General features: G+C 32.2%; 1 pseudogene across 1 annotated transcript; it reads right to left on the reverse strand.

Annotated features, from left to right (window-relative positions):
- Positions 1-15,481: 15,481 nt before the first annotated feature.
- LOC111299968 (protein IRX15-LIKE pseudogene) lies at positions 15,482-16,768 on the reverse strand (annotated as a pseudogene). Its single transcript, XR_016333028.1, has one exon. The product of XR_016333028.1 is annotated as a protein IRX15-LIKE pseudogene (transcript).
- Between the last annotated feature and the right edge of the window lie 4,990 nt (positions 16,769-21,758).

A 21,758-nucleotide genomic window follows, 5' to 3' on the forward strand; every position in this document is an offset into this window, starting at 1 on the left:
GGGGTAATTGAACCAATAACATCCATGTCCCACATTGAAAATGGCCATGGTGGTGCCATAACATGTAAAGTAGACGACGGAGCATGAATCTTATCAGCATATATCCGGCATTTATGGCATTTACGAGCATAATCAATGTAATCATTCTCCGTCGTCAACCAGTAATATCTCACTCTCATGATCTGTCTTGCCATCATATGTCCACTAGTATGTGCCCCACATATTCCATCATGCATCTCTTTAATGATTTTCTTCGTTTCAGTCTCATTTATGCACCTCAATAATACTTGATCCTTGCTTCTTTTGTACAGGACATCCCCATCCAGGAAAAAGCTCATAGCCAATTTTTGGATGACCTTTTTATCATTTTCTGTTGCTTGAACTGGATACTGCTGATCTTTGACATACTGTAAGATGTCATAATACCAAGGCTTTCCATTTTTTTCTCCCTCTACATTAGAACAATAAGCTGGTATATCTTTAACATCTAACTTGATGGGCTGAATATCAGTATTATCATTAATTCGAATCATCGCAGCCAGAGTAGCCAATGCGTCAGCAATCAAATTCTCTTCTCGAAGTAAGTGATCAAACTGGATATTTTTAAATTTTTTTGTCAACTCTAGAATATACTTATGATACGAAATGAGTTTTGAATCTCTCGTCTCTCATTCTCTTTTCAACTGATATATGACTAGAGCTAAGTCTCTAAACACTTTCAGTACTTTCACTCTTCTATCTATAACAGCTTGTAAGCCCATGACACATACCTCATATTCAGTGATGTTATTTATGCAATTGAAATTTAACCTCGCTATTACGGGACAGTATTGTTCTTCTGGAGAAATCAGAATTGTCCCAATTTCATATCCTAAGGCATTAGCAGCTCCATCAAAGTATATTCTCCAATATTTTTCTCCATGCTCCTCTTCCTCCGGTTGAGAAATAGTCATTAAGTCTTCATCAGAGAATTTTAACTTCATCGGCTCATACTCTTCAATAGCATGATCTGTAAGAAATTCTGCTATAGCACCTCTTTTTATTACTTTTTGGCTTATGTATATAATATCATATTTCGAGAGCATTACTTACCATCTAACAATTCTTCTAGATAAAAAAGCTTCTTGAAGATATACTTAATTGGGTCTAGTTTTACTATGAGCCATGTAGTATGATAGAACATATACTGTCTGGGTCTTTTGGCAGTCCACGTTAATGCACAACACATTTTTTCTAATGAAGAATACTTGGATTCATATTTCGTGAACTTTTTACTCAGATAGTAAATAGCTTTCTCTTTTCGGCTAGCCTCGTCTTGCTGTCCCAGCACACATCTCATTAAATTTTTACATACAGTTAAGTATAAGATTAAAAGTTTTCTTGAAACATGTGGCACCAATACCGGAAGGTTCGATAAATATTACTTAATTTTATCAAACACCTCTTAATATTTTTCATTCCATTTTCCAGGATTATCTTTACGGAGAAGCTTAAATATGAGATCACATTTATAAGTAAACTGAGAGATGAACCGAGAAATGTAGTTCAATCTCCCCAGAAAACTTCAAACTTCTTTTGGCGTACTGGGAAGTGACAGATTTTAAATGACCTGTATCTTATCTGGATCGACTTTGATTCCTCTTTCACTGATCACAAAGCCTAGCAATTTCCCTGACTTTACCCCAAAAGTGCACTTGACTGGGTTTAATTTGAGCTAAAATTTTCTCAACCTCTCAAATAACTTTCTGAGGCTAGTGACATGATCTTCATCTTCACAAGACTTTGTAATCATATCGTCTACATATACCTCGATCTCTTTGTGTATCATACCATGGAAGAGTGTTACCATGGCCTTTTGTATGTTACCCCAGCATTCTTTAACCCAAAAGGTATGACTTTATAGCAAAAGGTTTCCCATATGATCATAAAAGTAGTCTTTTCCATATCATCTGCAATCATTTTTATCTTATTATACCTCGAGAAACTATCCATAAAGGAAAAAATCAAATGCTTAACCGTATTGTCTATCAGTGTGTCGATATGAGGTAAAGAAAAGTTATCTTTTGGGCTAGCCTTATTCAAGTCCCGATAGTCCACACACATTCGTACTTTTTTATCTTTTTTAAGAACTGAGACTATATTGGCTACCCATTCTGGATACTTAGCCACTTGTAGAAAACCTGCATCAAATTGTTTCTTCACCTCTTCTTTAATCTTTAGTAGCATTTCAGGCTTCATCCGTCTCAGTTTCTGCTGAACTGGTTTACATTCTGGCTTTAAAGGTAACCTGTGCTCCACTATTTTTGTGCTTAGCCCTGACATATCCTGATAAGACCAAACAAATATATCTATAAATTCTCGAAGTAAATATGCCAATCGTTGTCTATCTCTAGATGAAAGTGAAGTGCCCATTCTGACCTCTTTTTTATTTTCTTCATCTCTCAGATTTACTAAGTCCACTACCTCCTGATGAGGCTCAATTGGCTTATTCTCTTGTTTAATCATCCTCATTAGGTCCGGAGGCACAACATATTCTTCAAAATTTTCTTCATCGTCAAGTTCATCAGTGTTAATTGAATTCTCAAAGTTAAGCTCTTGATTGTTATCATGATTATCTTCATGTTCATTTAAAGACCTGAAAATTGAATGAAATGGGATATGTTGGCAAGATGTGCTTGGAAAGATGAAAATAATGAAGACACAAGAAAAAATGAATGAAAATGCATCCTTCTTATTTTTTATTAGAAATAATAAAAGACAAATGGCCCAAACAAAAAAGATCACCCCATAGCTTTGGGCAATAGCTATTAAGATGTTACAATTACATTGTATCAAAATCAAAAGTCAAGGGCATCTTGATGGCACTCCAATTATTGAGCTTAAAATCTGGTGGACAAAGGCGAACCCACTCCTCTCTATTAAGCCTTACTTCATCTTCAACAGTATTAATAGCTAACTAGGTAAAAGCGTCTTCCACATTTTTTCTTGCATCTGGGTACATGAATCCTCCAAGTCTGAAAGTTTCATACAAGTGTGGGATAAACGTCAGTCTTGCTGTCTTTCTTGATGGCTTTCTTTTGATTTTCCACTCTGCCATCTCATAGCCTAGGCCTCCCCTATCGCTATTGTCTATTATTGTTAGAGGTTTTTTAATTCCCTGCAAGTTTTTACCCAGCCCTAGTCTTGGATACTAACTCTTGTTGATAACTTGGCTCACCACTATTTTTGAAAACGATTGATTTTGAAATCTTTCTCCTACAGAATTGACCAATTCAAAAGATCTATAGGAGTATTCCACTGCTTCTTCGGTAGCCTCTACATATAGAGTGTTCAATGGTTGGGTCACTAACATATCTTTCTTCCCGACTACCACTACTAATTGACCTTTCACATTAAACTTGATCTTCTGATGCAAAGTAGAGGGCACAGCTCCTGCCATATGAATCCATGATCTTCTTAACAAACAATTGTAGGATGGAGAGATATCCATCACTTGAAATTTTATATTGAAGGTGCATGGCCCAATTTGTAAAGGTATCTCAATATCCCTCAAGACTTCTCTTCTGGTCCTATCAAAGGCTCTCACAATCATTTGATTATCTTTCATATGAGAGTAATCAATGAGTAGCCTTACCAAAGTTGACATAGGCATGACATTGATAGCAGAGCCATTATCGATAAGGACTTTGGTTATAATATGGCTCTTACAGTTGACTGTGATATGCAGAGCCTTGGTATTTCTTTTTTCTTCCAAAGAAATCTCATCATCGCTGAATGAAATGTGATTTGGCATGACTAGGTTTCCAACCAGGTGGTTCACATATTCAACAGATACGTTATGTGCCACGTATGCTTAATTCAACACTTTCAGCAGAGCGTTTCAGTGTGGCTCTGAGTTCACCAGCAATGATAATAATGAGATTCGAGCTGGCATTTTATTCAACTATTCCACAACAAAATACTCACTATGTTTTATCAGCTTTAAAAATTCACAAACCTCTCTTTCTGATACTGGTTTTGGCTGATCTTCTTCAGGTTTTATCTCATGATTATTTCATCTTTTTTCTTCTTTAACTTTTTTCTTCTAGCCTTTTCTAACATTTTTGGAGTGTAACATCTCTCACTTCGAGTAATGCCTCCTACACCAGTTATATTGGAAGCATCGACTTTGGAGACCTCTTCTTTCTGTCCCTAAACTACAGTATCATAGCCATATCTCTAGGGTACAGCTTTATCATTTTTGTATGAAAAAAGAGTCGAGACTTTAAAAGTTACTAGCCTGGGAAGGAGTTTATCTATGATTGACTTTGGTTTGTTCCCACACTGAATTGTCACTGGTTTTGGAAACAATTTTACAGGCCTATCAGTCATGTACACTTCAGCATTCTTCAAGTCTTCTCTTTCTTCATAAATCTCCATTTGATGTGAATCTAAAAGTTTTTACACCTTTTGGTAAAACTACTTACAGGTCTCAATGGAATGGCCCATTACCCCACTATGATACTTACAACTGGTGCCAGCTATATATGCTCCATGATAGCTGTGTGGACTTACCAATTATATCATGTCTGCTCTTCATAAAATATCGAATAGTTGGCCGAGATGTGTCTTAATATCTGTCACTTTCTTCTTCACATAGCACTCTTGTTCTTCACCTATAGCATTTACATTATGATTCGATAAAAGATTACCACTAACATTCGACGCAGTAATCCCTTTAGTATCAAAGCAAATCTTCCCATCCTTGATCAACCGTTGCACTTTGTGTTTCAGGGTAGTATAATTTTTGGTAGAGTGATCAGTAATCTCATAATGGTAGTTACAGTGGGCGGTGGGATCATACCACTTGGGGTAAGGTGGCTTGAGGGGTTTCAATTTACTTGGAACAATCAAATGATTGTTGTAGAGCTTCTTATATAATTCCAAATAGGTCATTGGAATTGGGTCAAAAACAGGTTTCTCACGAGTGGTTCGTTGCTCCCGCGAGCCACTAATAGGGTTAGTTGGGCGATTTTAGGGTCTTGGGGTAGGTTGAATGTTAGCACTGTACATGGTATTTTGGGGTCTATGAGGGGTTTGATATGTTTGGGGATATGGTGGTTGTGTAAATGGTTGGTATGGGTGAAAGGAAGTGTTATTTACAGCGGGGTGATATGGTAGATATTCTGGTGGTGGGTAGGGTGAATAACCTCTAAATTGCTATCTATCAAAGCTCACAGCCTGAGCTTCAGTTTTTTTTTTCTTCAGGACTCTTTTGCTAGATGCTTCATTTCCTTCTAGCTTGCCATTCTTGATGGCACTCTTAATAATTTCTCTCGAGATTATCATATCAGTAAAATTTTTCGTTGCATTTCCTATCATCTTTTCATAATAGAGAGGTTTTAAAGTGCTAACAAACAGCACTGTAGTTTTTTTCTCGATAAAAAAAGGTTGTACCTGAAAAGTAACATCCCTCCACCTCTGGGCATACTCTTTAAAAGACTCATTTATATTTTTTCTAAATTCTGTAAAGATAAATGATCAGGGGCCAAATCGATGATATATCGATATTGACTGATAAAGTCATGTGTCATATCACTCCAAGAGCGAATGCGAGTTTTGTCCAACTGAACATACCATCTGGCCGCAGAACTAGTAAGACTGTCTTGAAAAACATGCATCAAGAGTTTTTCATCATGCGTATGAGCTACCATCTTCTTGTAATACATGGTGATGTGGGTTTTAGGGCATTTTGTACCGTCATATTTTTCAAATTTCAATACTTTAAACTTATGGGGAATAACCACATCAGGAACTAAGCAGAGCCCAGCAGCATCAACTGATCGATAAAAGCTAAATCCTTCCACAGCCTGTAGCTTTTGCTCTAGCATGCTAATCTTGGAGCTTTCTTGAACTTTCACTCTTATATTTTCTTTCTCTTTCTCTTTTAAATCATCTAAATTAAGAATTGGTTCTGCTGTCTTTTCAGTGAAGATAGGATTTACATAGCTATTATACTACTTTGGGTTAGAAGCTGATGGCATTCCAGGATATGTTGGATATACGAAGTGTTGTGGCGGGACCTCTTGAGCAGATTGAGCTTAAAGTAGGCCAAAACCTAAAAGGCACAATGGGTCAGCCACTTCTTGTAATGGGAGAACTTGTTGGCTTGTATTTTCTTTAACTCTTTTTCTTTTATTCATGTTATTAAGAGCCTTCAGAATCTTGCTTAGTTCACTTTCAATCTTTTCTTATGTTTTTTCTATCTTTTCAAATCTATAGGAATTTTTTTGCTTCATTTGTCTTGCTCTGGATTTTGTGTTGTATCGATGGGCAGGATTTTCGTTAGATGGAGCTATCCTGAAACCTTGAGTACCATATCTTAGAATTAGTAAATTTACATGATCATCACATGGTTACTTTGTTAAGTATAATGAATGAGAATGCAATGAATAAAAAATACATGTATGCAAAGAACATTTGCCTTAAAATGGTATTCAACTAAAAAATTTTATTTATTCCAAAAAACTTTGATCTACATTAAGTTTATCATCCTACAATTATAACCATAAAATTGTTTGATCTGTTCATACTGGGCCTTGGCTTATTCTATGAAGTTCAACAAACGCTATCCATGCTCTCCTACTGGGGTCACCATTTGTCTCACTGCCTCTACCTCTTCCACCATCTCTCTTGCCTTACATACCCCTTTATGGATTTAGGTTGTTAAGTGCTCAATGTATTTTTGTCTTCCTAAGTTCTCTCTTTTACCACACTAGACTTGGTATGATAATTCTCTATGTTCTCTAACCAATGCAACGATGTGGTCTCCTTGTTCATCCAACTTTTGACTTAGCCTGCTCAAATAACTGTTTAGCATGTTAATTTTTGCCTGTGCTTCGGTGCTTTCTTCTTTCAATTCAACGTACTCTTACTTCAATCTTGTATTTTTCTCAGTCAGCTCGATAATAGTTATCTCTTTGGCTCTTTCTCTCACACATAGCCTCTTATGCTCCTGGTGTAACTTTGCTAGATCTTCAGTAGCTGTATCACATTCTCTAGCAATCTTGTGAACTTTAACTTCATAACTTTCGACTCTACCTTTTCACTGGGCTTTTTTTTCTTGAAGTTCCTGAATCTTTTTCTTTAACTTGATCTTCTCAAACTTGAATTCTTTTGTTGCCAGCTCTAACTCTGATGATGTCTCTTCAAGTTTTTCTTATGTTGGTGGTTGAGAGATTTCATAAGTGAATACCATTTCTTATCTTCTCTTTGTTCTCCAAACCAAGTAACCTGGGGTGACTTTTTCAGTGAATGGTCCAAGACTCACTTTTTGGGGATTTTTTCATGCTTTAATCATCTCATTCATCCTTTGAAATGCTTTAGGCTCACTGTAAGAGAAATCTAACTAATGAAGCCCATAAGTCATAAGAATAAACTGTTCTTCCCCCAATTGCCTTCTCACTATGAGTGGTGCATAATTCGTCACTCCCCATAAACCTAAAAGTGGAACCACTGTACTATCCCCACATTGGTATAACATAGGCTCACGATTCATCCATAGGGCCAACCATCTCACCCTAGTGCTTTCCAACTTTTGTAAGAAAGTTATCCATTCTTGTTTAGACTTTCGCTTTGACCACCTACTTTCACAGAATTTTTTGATCGAAAAATGATTACGGATATAAAGCTTCGAGAAAGCACCATTTCTTTGTTCAAAATGGCTTTTCATCCATAAGTACAACAACTGTATGCATCTTATGAAGCACCCTCCATTTCGACGATAATAACTCAAAGATCTGATAGTCTCTGCTAATATTACCGTTGAAGGATTACAGTCATTGATCACACTTTCGAAGAAATCAACCACCGCTATCTCAATATGTCCCAAAACCTTTGGAAAGATCACTAGTTCGTATATAGCCAAGGTAAATATGTCTAACCCCCATTCTTCATTGGCATGTTACATTAGAAACTCATGAAAGAATTTTCAAGGTAGGCAAACCTGTTCTTGTTTCTTTTTCGTATGAGAATCCATAACTTCCTTGTCTATCCTCATGAGTTGAGCCAAACTTTTACGAAATTTTGACTTATGCTTTTTGACATATATCTTGTCAGGAGTCTTGAGATGTAAACCCAACAAGATCGAATATTCTTCAATGGTGAGAGTCATATCAGCTTCATTAAAGATGAAACACCTGTATGTAGGATCCTAAAATTATGTTACAGCTCTAATTAGTTGATCATCAACAACCACTGTTAGAAGGTGTGCTATATGCCTATGTTTCTGACAAAACTGCTCTTATCTTGACGGACTCATCTTCTTCCAAATATCAACCAAATCCTTTAAATTGTTCTGTTTGAGAAAGATAGATATTTCTTGAGATAAAGTAGAATCATACCCAATTGGCAAGCAATCTCCCATCTTCAGTTGAGTCTTTTCTGACTGGACCCTTACTTCATTGGGTGTCTCACAGGGTGCTAATACTGATGAAGAACAAACTAAACGTTCATTGACGTCCATGAAAAAATTTGTTGAAGACCGTTTTTTCAAGCAAATGTTCTTTATGCAACTTTATGATATGTGTATGAACCAATGCAAAAGAATAAGAAAATGGTTAGTATACCCAAAAAAAGAATAAATAACTAAGTAAATTTAAACATCACACAAAGTAAAAGGGATGAATCTTATGCTTTTGGTCAATTCTAAAAGGGAAGAGTGATGGCTCTATCTATAGGTTAGGCACTCTTAAGGTTCACTATATGCGGTTTTAAGATCAAAGTCTAAAGGTCCTCAAATTGTTCCTTACTTCTTTGTCCATTACAGACTAGTAAGGCACTCTAATCCTCACCCATTATAGGTTACAAACGAAAAAGGTTCAATTTGAATGGGAGTATTTCGCTAGCCACTGCGGAGGCATTAGCCCTCACGAAAGTAATAGGTACTTTACTCCCTCCTAGAGGGATGGAGCTCGGGTGTAGAGCTCATGTTATACACATGCATATGAATGACATAATTAACAAGGTAAATAAAACATGAATGAATAATAACACATATAAACAAAAAGGTTCAATTTTATTAGGCTTTTAGATAACACAAATTATTTGTTAGCCTGACTCTCAAAATCTCCAGTGGAGTCGCCAAGCTGTCATAACGTTTAGATCCAGGGATCCATCACTAGACATTGACTTTAGGGAGTCGTCACCAATCTTTTTTATCTAGGTGCGATTGGTCACCTAAAGAATCTGTCCTTTCAAGGAACACCTAAGTTTAAGGGTCCCTAAAAGAATAGGTTCAGGTCTACTAACCAGAACAGAGTTCGGGAGTTCGGTTATATGTAAGGAAGGTTATAGCACCCTCACAACGCCCATCAAAAGATGGTATCAGCTTAAATTTATGTTATCCAATGAGCCTTAAAATTTTACTAAGTAATTAACTATTGAAAATTATTCTCAATTGACTCTAATACTTTTAACAAAAAATTGAAAAAATTCCCTCACCTCATGAGTATGCGAGAAAAACTATTGTTCCACTTGCAGAGGCTCCATCGTCGGATTATTTACAGAAAAATCAAAATCAAAATAAAAAGGAAGGAAAGAATAATTATTTTTGTGCAGAAAAAATTGATACTTTCAACTTTTCCCTAAAAATATTTTTTGGAAATTTATTTTTAAGAAAAATTGATATTTTCAACTTTTTTCCAAAAATATTTTTTGGAAACTTTGATTTTCGAGGAAAATTGATACTTTCAACTTTTCTCCAAAAATGTTTTTTTTTTTTGAAACTTTGATTTTTAAGAAAAATTGATATTTTTAACTTTTCCTCAAAACCATTTTTTTGAAAATTTATTTTTAAGAAAAATTGATACTTTCAACTTTTTTCTAAAAATATTTTTTGAAAATTTTGATTTTAAAAAAAAATTGATACTTTCAACTTTTTTTCAAAAATATTTTTTTAAAAAAAAAAAACTTTGATTTTTAAGAAAAATTGATACTTTCAACTTTTCCCTAAAAATATTTTTTAAAAAATTTTTATTTTCAAGGAAAATTGATACTTTCAACTTTTCCCTAAAAATCTTTTTTTTTTGAAATTTTATTTTTAAAAAAATAATAATAAAACAAAATAAAAGTGAAAAAAAATTAAATAAAAGAAAATAAAAATAAAAAATAAAATAAAGATAAAAAAAATATTAAATAAACCTAATCTAATAAATAAAAAAACAAATAAAATAAATAAATAAATAAATTCAAAAAAAAAAACCTGGAGCGGCTCGAAGGGTGACTCGGCTCAAGGAAGAGAAACGGCTCAGAGAAGCGGCTTGGGATCTCGGCTCGGAGGGGGAAGACACACGCGGGTCAGGAAACGGGTCGACGCTCGGGTCGGATCGGATCTCGATAAAATGCGTGGATACTCTGGATCACTAAATGCAAAAACGACGTCATTTTGAAATGGTATATAAGGCTCTTCCCTCTATTTTTTGGCAGAAAGCTCTTTCCCTCTCTCTCTCTTTTTCTTTTTTCCTTTCACTTCTTTCTAAACAGTCGAAGAACTTCGGTTGAATGTTCACCGGATTCTGAAAAATTTCATCAAAATCTTAGTTTTTCGTTGAAAGTTCACCGAAAGTTCAACGAAAGTTGGTCGATTTTTGGGATCCTTCGTCGAAAACTGGGCAGCTCATCGAAAACTTCAAAGTTGGCCAGAATTTTCATCGAAAAATGTAAATTTCGTTGGAGAATTCAACCGAAATCTAGAATTTTCTAGAAATTCCCAGAAAAAATTCACCAAAAATCTTCAAAAAAATTTTTGCTAATTCCCAACACACCTCTAAACATTTTCTTAGCCTTCTAAAATTTTCTACATGCCCATTTTCTCTCAATTCAGTAGCTTTTGCTTACTGGTTTTCTTTTTTTTTTCCTCTTTGTTCTGTTCTAGGAGGTCTCTTTTATAAGGATTGATCAGAAGTTTCTGATCAATCCCAATTCCTCTTTGGATGGGGATTCAATCTTTAAATCCAATCTGGACTCTTAATTGAATCCTCATTCACGGTAGGATTCTTCAGCCTTCAATCACAACCCAAAAAAAAAGAGAAAAAAAAAAGAATAATCAAATAAACAAAAAAATCAGATAACTGAAAAAAATTAACAGATAATTAAAAATAAAATAAGATAAATCCAAAAAAATATTACAAGATAAAAAATAATAATAATAATAAATAAATTATAATATAATAATAAATATATAACTATATAAATAAAATACATATAAATATTAACAGAAAAAAAAAACCAATAAAGATATACATATATTAATCCATAGTAATAATAAATAAATAATAAAATTCATAAAATAAAAAAGGAAAAAAAATAAAATAATACCAAATAAAAACCAAATAGGGCTTACCCATTTGGGCCAGGCCCAATTGATCCGGACCTAGACCAAATTGGGTGTCTACACTAGACATGATTGTCGATGAATCTTTTACTTTTCAAAGTTGTGGTGCTTCTGTTTAGAGGAGCATTTATTTTTTTTCAAAGTCGTTAAGCCTCTATTTAGAGGAACTTTGTTTACTTTTTCACAAAAAAAAAGAAAAAAACAGAAAAGATGAATGTGTTGGGATGAACATATGCAGTGTGTCTACGTCTTTGCACAATTTCTGTTGCACAAAAAATACGTAAAAAAAAGTAACTATAGACACCTTAATTGGTTCGGACCCAAGTCGATTGGGCCTGATTCAATAAGATCCGAGCCTAAACCCATAAGGCTCGATTCAATAGGGTCCAAGTGATAGGCCCAACTTTTTTTTTTACTATTATTATTTTTTTTATTCTTGTTTTTATTTTAAATTTTTATTATTTATTTTATTAGTAAAAAAAAAAAAGAGGAAAGATTACAAATTCTGCCGTGCATAAGCACTAGCAGAATTGCAATTAGTTTCAATCTCTACAGGATAGTTCTTAGAGTTTCTGATAATGTGAAAATTCTATTGAAAAGAAATTCCTAATTGATCAAAAACTTTGTTAAGTGTTCTCTATAAATACAATCCATGAACAAATCAGAGGGGAACACATAAAAATACAGAAGGTAGAATTCAAAAAAAAAAAATTTATAGGGTGTCAGAGGCAATTTTAGGATTTTTAGGATTTTTCTTAGAATTTTTGTTTTTTTTTTGGGAAATTTCTAGAAATTTTCCAGTTTTCGTTGAATTTGTCGACGCTGGTTGAATTTTTCAATGACTTTTTCGACGTCGTTTGAATTTTTCGAAGAGAAATTTCAAAATCTGATGATACAACCCAAATTCTAATGATGTTTTCTAAAATTCGATGTAGATTCAATCGGTGTTCATCCGGGTAGAGAGAGAAGAAGAAGAAATAAGGGGGAAAAGATAGGAGAAAGAAGAATTATGTCGAAAAGGTTGAGAATTAGTCTTATATACCCATTGAAAATGACGTCGTTTTAGTCTTACTAATCTCAGAGGATTCACACGTTTTCAAGGGGGCGACCTGACCTATAACGCGACCCAAACCAGCAACCCGCGTCTCTGCCTAGGCTCCAGCCGAGTCGAGCCACAAACCGAGCCTCCAAGCGGCACCTCTGAACCGATCTTTGTCCCTCAAGCCGAGCTATTACAACCGCTGAACCGAGCCACGCCAAAAGTTTTTTTTCTTTTTCATTTAGTTTTATTATTTATTTATTGATTATTTTTCCTTATTTATTTAATGACTAAATTAAAATAAGTTATTTATTTAATTAAACATCCTTTAATTTTAATGATCTCTTTAAAATGAAATTTTGAAAAAAAATATTTTTTGAAGGAAACTTGAATGTATCAATTTCCTTTGAACATAAAAATTAAAAATATATATTTTTAAAGAAAAAGTTGAAAGTATCAATTTTTTTTTAAAATAAAACTTGAAGAAAAATATTTTTAAAGGAAAAGTTGAAAGTATCAATTTTTCTTAAAAATAAAATTTCTAAAATAAAAATTTTCAAAAGCATTTTAAGGAAAAGTTGAAAGTATCAATTTTCCTTGAAATTAAAATTTCAAAAAAAAAATTTTGAAGAAAAGTTAGAAGTACCAATTTTTCTTAAAGAATAAAAATTATTAAGAAAAATATTATTCAGGAAAAGTTAAAAGTATCAATTTTTTTTGTATAAAAACAATGAGTTTTTTTTTTCTTATAAAACGAAAAGAAAAAGATTTATATCAAAAGTTGAATCATTATTTCTTTTTTTTTTTTTGTAAATTTTTTAATGTTAGATAATCTGACGATTGAGCCTCTGCAAGTAGAACAGTAATTTTTTTGCATACTCTTGAGGTGATGAAACTTTCTTAATTTTTTGTCAAAAATATTGTAGTCAATTAAGAATAATTTTTAATAATTAATTACTTGATAAAATTTTTAAAGTTTAATGGATAACACAAAATTGAGCTGATACCATCTTTTGATGAGACACCCATGAAGAGGCACATTTCAATACTTGTATGCTTCTAGCCGAAATTTTATTAAACATGGGAGCGTATGGATTAGTTCGCATCAATATGGAATTATTACCCCACGCTCATTCCATATTTTCTCCTTGGTTGATAATAGTGGGTACAATACAAATAATTTATGCAGCTTCAACATCTCTTGGTCAACGAAATTTAAAAAAAAAAAAAGGCCTATTCCTCCGTATCTCATATGGGTTTTATAATTATAGGAATTGGCTCTATAACTGATACGAGACTCAATGGAGCGATTTTACAAATAATATCTCATGGATTTATCGGTGCTGCACTTTTTTTCTTGGCAGGAACGAGTTATGATAGAATGCGTCTTTTTTATCTCGACGAAATGGGTGGAATGGCTATTCAGATTCCAAAAATATTTATGATGTTCAGTATGAGCGTTGTAAGATGCTATAATATTTTTCATATGTAATCGTACTTTCGAATTTAATTATAATTTCACAGATATTAAATTTATCTTTTAAAAATATCTAAATCAAATTTAAAATTTTTTTAAAAAATAAATTTAATCAAATGATCAATTATACTTAAATAAAAAAATTTAATAATAATTTTTTAAATTAATATCTAGATCCTCAAATTTAGATATTACAATGATATATCTTCACCAAATCTCTTAAATAGCCTTTTCGAACCAATGAAAAGATTGAAAGTATTTGAATATACCTCTACTGAAAGTAGTTGGATATATATCAGCTGTCTGCCTGACTATTAAGTATACCAAACCCAGTGGCGTTGTCAGATTGCAATAAACATGATTGATTAAAAGAGGTTGGATATATCTCTGCTGTCTGTTGGGTTAAGAATTTCAATTCGCTGTTTAAAAACGAAAACGATTATCCATTGATTTTGTCAGACCGTATATCTTATGGATGTTGACAAGTTTATTTTTTTAATGTAATTAATGATTGTATCAAAGAAGAATTTGGGCAAAATATTATAAAATACAGTGCATGGTGATTGCAGATCACTTAATCAAGTGATTATTAAAGGATATTTCAGATCCTTTTCTGCTTATTATCTCCTTTGCTCTCTATAAAAGTTTTTACTATATTTTCCTTTATATATGAACGTGGTCTAATAAAATTGATGCATGCATCTTAACTATTGTCTTGGAATTTTTTCCTGATTACTTCTGTTTTTCTACGATTTTGAGAAGTATCATTGTATTTATCTTCGAAATTATATTGGTAATAATATTTCAAAAAAATTTTGTGATAATAGAGAAGGAAATTTTGAATTAAAATCTTTTGCTTGAAGACAATGCTTAATCACTTTGAGTTTTATCACAGGCTGAGGTTGAGATTGAGAAAAGGTCTGTAAGATTTGAATATGAGATATTAGTATATCATTTTTTTTTTTTTTACATAAAAAAGAAATGGTCTAACATTTGGAAAATTGTTTCCCCACCATTATTGCATCATTCATGTAATTTATTTGATCAAATGTTGTTTAATCCCTTGAAACTCTAACATTTATAAAATGTGGACTAAAATCTTATATTAATGTTAGGATTTGAAAGATTTATTAAAATATTAATACAAGTGCCAATCGAGTATTTATTTAAATGATGTATATATTAAATCAATTTTAAAAATATGAATTTAAAAAAATTTAAATGCGTAATTTTTTTTTAAATGAATTAAGTAAATAAAATTTCATATATATATATATATATATATATATATATATATATATGGCTCTCAGTTCCATCGGTTGGTCTCCAAGGAATTGGTGTTTCTTCGTTGAAAGTACTTTTTCTTATGCTTGCCAATGCCATCCATCTTTAAAATGGGTCGCCAGGGGCCTAGCTACTTCACTTTCTTTTTAGTTATGAAACTCTACAAATACAACCAGTATGCAAACCTTAAACAACAAGTCCTTGATTTAATTGACTGATAAGACATATTTATTGATTGCGGGTGCTCTTCTGTTCTCACACATTAACCCAAAAAACTAAACAAAGGGAGAAGACTGAAGAGAAAGGAGAATTTAAAAGAATTTAAAATGATGATAATTTGAAGTCCTGGAACTTCTGATTCAATGAACTTACATTTTTCATTGTCAAAAAAAATTATTTTTTACACGCAGACACCACCCCTAAGAGCAAAGGTCGATCTAGACAAATTTCAAATGATGATAAATAATTTCCATATTCACCTCTTATGCCATATATTTTGGACCCTTGGGACTGTATATGATCATATTTTATGAACTTGATAACAATAACTAGGAGGATGAAGCTTTTGTTGATGTATTATTCTTGTTGCGACAGTACTGGAAGCTGTTCTCTTCCATTCTTTCCACCACGAAATGGGCAAGCGTATCATTGTATTCCACCAAGTTTTCCTTGCACAAAAACTCATCCCCACACATCTGTTCCACATCTCTATAGTAATCATGAACAAATATGTGAGTCTTGGGATTGCCCCCTTTCTTGCTTCTTGCTAGCACCCCTGAGGTGAAGATTGGCTGCATCCTGCCAGGGCCTTCAAGTCCATCTCCTCTTGGTCCATCAATCAAAATCACATCCCAATCGACTTCATAAACATGGTTTGGCAAATCATTGATTCCAAGCTTGCACTCTGAGAACAAGAGGTTTTGGACTGGCCTACATTCGTTGCGAATTTGTTCCTTGGCAGATGCTATAAGCTCTCTTGTTTCACTTATCTTGGTCGTATATTGGACATCAAAGGCATCTATTTCGGGATGTAACTCTTCGAAATAAGCAGCGTAATAGCGGTTTTCATCGATGAAAACTGTGCGGCCATTGTTGTTCAATGCCTTCCAGAGAAGAGTTTCCTGTGTTAGGCCAAAAACAAGGAAATTGCAAGGAGAGGAGCATTTACGTAGGACATCAGAGATTGGCTTCAGCTCGGAATATGCCATGTGAAAACTGTCATTGGATTTTGAAGCATAATGGAGAAGGGTGTTGATGACAGTGGTTGGCAATGGTGCACCACCAAAGGTAGAGACAGACGAGCTGGGGCCTGTCACGGTTGTACGTGTGGCTGTGGTTTTACCGGTAATTGTCTCTCTGGAGTATATGAGAGTAAGAAGGAAAGCAATGGTAAACAACGAAATGAAAGCGAGAAGCCATAACCTGTTAGGGCTTCCTTGTTTCGGGATATAGGGATGGAGGAGGATTAGCTTGGTATTGCTATTACTGTTCTTCATTTCTTTTGGTTTTCACTTAAAAAAGCGACACTTTTAAGACTCTTTTTCCTTCTCTCTTGCAATGGAAGAGAAAGATTTTGACTCCTGAGAGAATCAGGAAAAAAAATGGGTTTGATTTAAAGAAGGATATACAGAAGTTTGAAGCAATATAGGATTAGCAGCCAACATGAAGTGACATTACAGACAACCTAATAATATTCAAGAAACCAAATTAAACCACATGGAAAAAAATTCAAGTATTTTTCCCCTTTTTTAAGTTTGTTGGTTTTGTTTCCTTGAAAATCTTATTGGCTAGTGATGCTTATTTTTGTTGAAGAAAGGTGAAAAAGGCTGATCCAAAACTTGATGTTGTTTGAGAGCAGAGAAAAACATAGTGGTTGGAGCAGGAGCTGGTGAGGAGAAGGTGGATGGAACCATTGTAGCGACCCAGAAACTAATTACAAGCCAAAAGTCGCTTTTCCTTCATCGATTCCTGGTTTAGTTTCCAAGTAACCTTTTTGAATATATATGATTTCTTGAATAATTAGTTACCATTGAAGGTGACAATTCACCTGCTTCATATTCCCATTTGCAGAAACATGGCCTTAGGATTATGTCGAATTAAAGTTGATTTTTTGGATTGATTCTGCCGTCAACAAACAAATTATGTCGGTTTCCTATATTTGTAGAACAACAGATGTCTGGTTTATAGTTATATGAACAAAGTATAGCCCACATTTTTCATAAAAATTCAGCTAATCTAGTGAGGCAATAGAGACAATGCTAAGATGTAAGTAATTATGTTTAATATGAAATTCTGGATTTGCAGAAAAGTTGACGAGGTAATATCAAAATAATGTGAGTTTGATTTTGGAGTAGACCTACAAAATTAATACCTGGACACCCCACCAACCCAAATTGTCAAGCTAGAAACTCCGTTAAATCCTAATCGCTGAAATTAAAAATTTCATATCCTATTGATAGATCACGTTTATTGGCTCCCGTTCGCAGTCAGCTTGTACATGTAATATTGTATTTGCTGTTGGAATAATGCTATTTTATCTGTTAACACTAAACTCACTGTCTCAAATGCTTGAAAAGCTTTCCTCAGGGGACCAGTGTCATTGATTGGCAACTGAAAATTTCAAGACTACTTTGAGAAAAACAAATATCTTTAAAAAATAAAACAAGGTGATGCATAGCATTACTGAAATTTTCCCTTCAAACAAGGTTACAAGTGGTGACAAACCTTAGCAATGGCCCAAATATGAGACAGGTAATGTCAACCATTTGCTTTATGCTTATAAACTTGTTTTTTCTTTTGGTTTGCAAAGACAATATGCCAAGCCCTAAACAAATTAGTTATAGGTATTGTCCATTTGAATCAGTTGTGAGACCCCTCTATTTTCTTAGCCAGGTGTTTTCCTGGGTTATTATTAGGATAACAATGGTATGAATAAAATTGGATTGGATTTAACTTTTTTTTAGATATTACATAATATTATAAAATTTTAAATTTTGATTCAAATCAAAATTTATATAATTTAAATTAAACTAAATTTATTAGTTTGATTTAATTTATTAATTTTAAATTTTTATTTTTATATATTATTTTAATATAATATTTTAATATATTTAAACAAATTTTGATATAAAATTATTATTTTTATTTTATAAAAATTTAAAATATATAAATATTAAAATATATATAATTCGATTAAATTTGATTTTTTTTTATTTTTCACCTCTCAATCTAAACTTAATATATATATTTAATATCAAAACTTGATCCAAACTAAATAAAAAAAATAGATTCGAGTTGAATATTGTAATTTCAAATCTAGTCTAATTTTTTTTTCTCATCCCTAATTTTTATTTTACTTTTTAGTCTCCTGTCCGCTCAAATGCCAGTGGTAAACACTATGTAAAGCTTGACCATCGTTTTCAAGCAAGAAAATGAACAGATTTCCAGATGGTTTTTTAGCCAATGGCACGAGAATTTCAAGTTGGGGAAAGGGGAGGCTTGAAAGGCTTTTGTGCGCTATGGCCCAATTGCTACCATAATTTATGAAAATACAACACTGACATGACCTTCGTGGATTGGTAACGTTCTCTTTGGTCGAGAAAGCATCAATCTTCTCCCCCATTGGAATGGAGCAAAGGGTGAAAAGATCAAAAAAGAAAACAAGCAAAAGAGGAAATCAAAAAGCATGGGGACAAGATAAGAAAGGCACATGTTTCAAGTGCGTTAGCTTAGAAAGATGGGGCAGATGGGATTGGATTTTCAAAAAGGTAAGGAGAAGATATCCCATGGATGATGAACATTAATGAAATATGTACTAAGTTAATAATTAAATAACAAAACACCCATTGTGATTTGTGATTCACCCAACTTACCAATGGAGACAAAATGGAGGATGCATAAGCATCCAATGTTTCTTATTTTTTAAAAAAATATGATAATATTTTGTACGAAATGTGATAAATGTTCGAATTTAAATTTCAAACTATAATTATATGATTTAAATTAAAAGCGTAGCTAAAAAGTAGATATGAGCTATGATCCTCCAAAAATTTTTACACCCTTATAGTACTTTTTCTTATGAAATTTATTATTTAACCATTTTTTCTCGCTAAATTTATTATCCGACTTTTTTTTTGGATTTTAATTTAAATGAACTAACTTTTAAATTTAATTTTTTAAAAATTTCAAGAATTAATTTGTATAATAATTCATAAAGGTTTCCTGTCAATAATAAGTTAGACTAGATTAGGAGGAAAAGTGGGGGATTTCGTTTCATTGTATATAATAGCATCATCAACAATTAAATTATTACTATTACTTTACTTCACAAGTTCATTTATATTTTATCTAATGGGAAGTTTCAGGTGCTCTTTTTTTCAAATTTCCTTTCCATTAGTGGGCACCATGCCATCATCAAATATGATTGAAATTTAGGAACTTTTTGGACCTGCAAAGCAAGTATTGCTTGAAAAATATTTCTTTTTATTGGAACATAAAAATATGTTATGACAGAGGAATTCATCAACAAGAACTGAAGTAAGAAAGATCTTATGATGTCAGAATGAGGGTATGACATAATTTGTGTATAAAAATAGTTTGATAGCTACTAGTTATAAACAAAAATAAAAACATTTTCACCCAAAAAAATAAATCAAACATTTTATTTCACAAGGAAAAGGCTCCTACAAATAAATTCCTATTGAATAAAAAATTATTTTTAATTTCATTTTCCTTGTTTTAATGTTTTCTATGCTTTTTTAACTGGATTTTTCTAAACTTATTTTTGTTATACATCACTTAATTAAAAATAGTTTAAATAAAGATAAATAGCACTTAAATACTAGTTGAAAGTATATGAAAATGCTATTAATAATATATTTATATAATATCCAAAAAAAGATTTTTTTTTTCATTTTTGCAACACAAACAAATTTAACAACTATATTGTTGGCCGAGCATGTACACATATATAAAATTATTTTTTAATCCATTTGATGATAAAAGGAAATTTATTAATATATTAACGTCTTATTTTTTGAATTTCATGCAAAAAATTATTATTGGAATATGAAAACTTTTGTATAAAAAAACTCACTTCTTTAGTCACTAACAAATAATTTAGATCTTTACATTAATTAATTAATTAGTTATAGATTATAAATCCGCTCTTAATTTATATTAAAATAATATAAAAATATAATATGATATATATGTATAAATTTATATTTATATTCATGATATTTTTTTTGTGAGATAAAATTTTTAAAATTTTGAATCAAAATAAATAATATTTTTATAAATTGAGTACAAATTTTTCATAAACTTTATATTATGATGAAAATCCAAGTAATGAATAGTAGCATACCAAAAATAAGAGAATGAATAGAACTTAGCTTTAAATTTTGCTTAAATCCAAAAATAAATAATGCCTCATCATGGCATTGCCATGGGGTAAATCGAAAGTAGAAATAAATCATGTAAAATTATTATTATCATTCAATAAAAAATAATGCAACCACTTTCTTTGAATCGTGAATCTAAGCTGAGCTGGCTCTTTCGTTGTTGCTGACCGTTGCAATGTCATGGCCTTAGCTCTTGGGGGGCTCCGGTCCTTGGACTTCACGGGCTAGGCCTAACTAGTCCGAAAGCTGGTTCGTTTGACTAACGTTTGACTTCATCGAGACTCAATCGAAAGACTCGAACATTTGTCTTTGGTTTATTACAGTGAGCTTCATTAAATCAGCATTTGCCTACGTTTCCCAAACGGCGCGTGAGTCATAGCAATCGTATTAATATAAATGTAGCATCCACTAAATGGAATTTTAGTACATATACACAGAATCTAATTAACCGTTTTAATAACTTTAAAATTTTTCTTATAAAAAATTGTAGTCGCCGGATTTTAATTTTAAATTTATTCATTATTATTTTAAAAAATAATTATATGAATTAATTAAAATTAATCTTGAATTTATTTAAAAATTTTATTTATTCATTTTTTACATTTTTTTACTTTTTAAAATACTATTATTGGTAAAAATATCAAAATTTAAAGGTTGTGTACTATATTACTTAAAAATATAATTGTTTACAACTATAATACCATACAGCACCAAAATGTTAAAACATCCAAATAAAAAGCATAAAGAATCTAGGAATAATATATGTGAATTTTGGTCAACTTATATATAGTATTCCATGTTTTTTGTTTTATCTATTTAGTATTGAATGAATGCTTATTCAAAAGGGAGCAATTAATTGAGAAAAATAAAACCTTAAACACTACCAAATAAAGAACAGGATCACTCAAATGTCCCTTTCCTTGTTTTTTTTTTTTTTAATGTCAATTAATTTGCTTCCATGTATATCATTAGAAATGTAATTGAGTTGAGTCAAATCGATACAGTAAGAGTTTAAATTCGAGTTCGACTCTCAATTCGTAGTTTGATGCTCGACTCAAACTCGATCGAATTTTATTTTTTTAATTCGAGTTAATTCGTAATAGAAATTGAACTACTCGAACTTGCTTAATTAAGTTCGATTAATATATAAAAATAAATTCGATTCGCATACTCGATAAGAGTTAG

The sequence above is a fragment of the Durio zibethinus genome, chromosome 24 (assembly GCF_047325235.1).
Source record: "Durio zibethinus cultivar Kanyao isolate XHJ-2024 chromosome 24, ASM4732523v1, whole genome shotgun sequence".
NCBI lineage: Eukaryota > Viridiplantae > Streptophyta > Magnoliopsida > Malvales > Malvaceae > Durio > Durio zibethinus.